Source organism: Macaca nemestrina, chromosome 3, assembly GCF_043159975.1.
Source record: "Macaca nemestrina isolate mMacNem1 chromosome 3, mMacNem.hap1, whole genome shotgun sequence".
NCBI lineage: Eukaryota > Metazoa > Chordata > Mammalia > Primates > Cercopithecidae > Macaca > Macaca nemestrina.
The window spans coordinates 101,155,631-101,158,600 of record NC_092127.1 but is presented as its reverse complement, the minus strand read 5'-3'; the positions used below and the strand labels follow the sequence as shown (position 1 = coordinate 101,158,600).

Genomic DNA, 2,970 nt, shown 5'->3' with positions numbered 1-2,970 from the left:
GGTACCCAGCGCGGAATTCCACTGCGCTCTTGTTGGTGCACATTTATTGAATACCTCCTTCTTTAGGATATGTCACCATAGTCTTTTTTTTAACTGAAAATTAGTGAAAGCCTAATTAGAGTGAAAGAGTACATCTGGGTTTTTTTTTTTTTTTCTTGTAGGGGAAAAAATGAAAATTACTTGTAGTATAACTGATGGTAGTTGCAACTGCATATTTGATAATGTCACAGAATCTAAAGGAAAATGTTACAGTCACCCGTGGTTTCCTTCTTACCTGGATGCTGCATTGTCCTGGGCTGAAAAGGGTAGCAGTACAGAACATATAATGTCAAGTTGTGGGAGGAGTGTGGCAGATTGTCATTGATGAATTTTTTTGGTGATGTGTGTGTTTGTTTTGGGGAGTGGGAGCTGTTGAGAACACCACAAATAGAATAAAATAATATCCGTGAAGTTACTTGGCCGTTTCTGATTTTAGACATTTTTCTAAAAACAGTTGCAAAGGAAAATTACATTGTTTTAAAAAAATTTGATGTTTTTAAATAACTAAATTAATGTTCTTTGAAATTCCACCAAAATGATGAAGTCACCAGATAGCAGCTGATAAATGTATCTGAGTCCAGTGCGCTCAGCTCTGCAAAAGGCAGAAGAGGAATTTTCGAATTTGCCAGTGCCCCAGTAAGACGACATGAATTTTCCAATACCAGAGGAAATTATCTTTTTACAAATTTTGTCAGAGGTGTCCTTGGAAAAGTGTCGCGTTTGCTTTTACCCTCCAAATTATTTTAATCTATATTTTTAAGAGTTTCCATTCTCAGTTGTTTTGAGTTTTTCTTGTTCTTCCCCTTATGTCAGTTTTGAAAGTCTTGCACAAAAACAATCCAGGTGCTGTTACAGCAATGTGATTAAAACCAGGTCAGGCCTACACAATAATCCCAGTTCCACCACTCATTTGCTGTATGACCTTGAGCAAGTTACTTAACCTTTCTGAGCCCCGATTTTTGGTTTTTGTTTTTTAAAGATATGATCATAACGCTTAGTCCTTGACTCGTTGAGAGAATTAAATGAGAGAAGACATAAAATGTGCAGCGTGTATTTGCCATGTGTTAGCACTTCAGAAATATACATGTAAACATTTTGGTACTTCTTTTATGGAGGTACTTACACTAGTTAATTCAAGGCATGGTGGGGAACAAAAGATCCTTTTTGGATAACCTGTGTTAGTAGGTTAATGATTAATAAAACACACTTTTTAAGGTTCAAAACTAGATTAATTAAATTATGTTATTTTACACCATTTAAAATGTGCATTTAAAAAATATCACTGAAGTGAAACAGAAGTTCCTTTTAAGTTAATAAATAATGGTAAGTTGCATCATCCTTTTAACTCAGTTTAAGAATTTGATAACACACCTAACTTTGTTTGAATAAACTTAATAATAGAATATAGAGAAATAAAATATATATTTCATATGAGTATGTATGTAAATTTATTTCTTTTAAAGAAAAATTTCAGGAAACAAAATGAATAAGCTCCTAGTCATAAAACCTCTAGTGAAAGCGTGTCAGTGGTCTGATTTGTAGGCGAGCAGACTCAGGACTCAGGAATTTTTTTTTTTTTTTTAAGAGACAGGGTCTCATTCTGTCACCGAGGCTGGAGTGCGGGGAAGTGAAAGTAGCTCACTGCAGCCTCAAACTCCTGGGCTCAAGCTGCCCTCCCACCTCAGCTTCCCAAGTAGTTGGGATTACAGGTGCAAGCTGCTGCTCCTACCTGAAGAGTTTTAATTATATAAAATTCTTAAATAAATTGTTATTCCTTTCTTTTATGAAGAAATATAATTGATATTCTTGTCACTTACTCAATAAGCACATTTGTTAAATATTTAGCACCTACTGTGAAGATAGCACTGTGCTAGCTGCTATGAAGAAATAAACTAGAATAGCATATCACTGTTTTCCTATGGACGAAAACCCAGAAAGGTAAAATAAGTAGCCATGAATGGGTTGAGATTCCCCCCGCCCCCTTTGAATACTAATGACAGAAATCTTATATGCGCTATGTAAGCAGTGCCCTAGGGTCAGAACAGAAAGTAACTTGCAATTTTTAAAGGTAGGAGAAATGACCGAAGTTTGGAGTGGTCAGAGTTTCCCTGGAAGTCTCTTGCCTTTGGGACTTCGTATGACTCACTCAGACTACCTGAGCCTGAGCTCCTCATTTATAAAATGGAGGAGTTGAACCTAGCCTCCAAGGTCCCTTCTAGCCTCACCATGCTCTGGTTTATTGTTTAATGATATGAATCCAAGATGGACAAATGGTCGATTTTGCTTCTTCTACAGTAGATAGATCTATCTTCTTAGTGGAAGTAAAATAGTAAAGAAGACATGTTTGAGGCCTGTTTGCAGGATGCATTGTATCTCATCAAGGAATTGAGAATGTATCCCTAAATATTAGGAAGGAGTTGAAAGTTTCTGAGCAGGAACAGAACATGCTGAAAGGAAATTGAGTCAGCAGCATGGCGTACAGGAGAGCTTGGCAGAGGAAGACAGGAGGCAAGAAGACCTGTGGGAGGCAGCCAGAAAGGAGGTGAAGAGGGCCAGCAAAGGAAGCCAAGGATGATTGAAGAGAGGCCAGGCGCGGTGGCTCAAGCCTGTAATCCCAGCACTTTGGGAGGCCGAGACGGGCGGATCACGAGGTCAGGAGATCGAGACCATCCTGGCTAACACGGTGAAACCCCGTCTTTACTAAAAAATACAAAAAACTAGCCGGGCGTGGTGGCGGGCGCCTGTAGTCCCAGCTACTCGGGAGGCTGAGGCAGGAGAATGGCGTAAACCTGGGAGGCGGAGCTTGCAGTGAGCTGAGATCTGGCCACTGCACTCCAGCCTGGGCCACAGAGCGAGACTCCGTCTCAAAAAAAAAAAAAAGATTTAAAGACGAAGCGCAGACTTAAAAGTATCCTCAGGTATTTGTTTATT

At 39.1% G+C, this 2,970-nt stretch overlaps 1 protein-coding gene across 1 annotated transcript in view; it reads left to right on the top strand.

Moving 5' to 3' along the window:
* Nucleotides 1-2,970, top strand: part of LOC105479647 (polycystin 2, transient receptor potential cation channel) — a 72,089-nt gene that overhangs the window by 864 nt on the left and 68,255 nt on the right. The window lies entirely within an intron of this gene.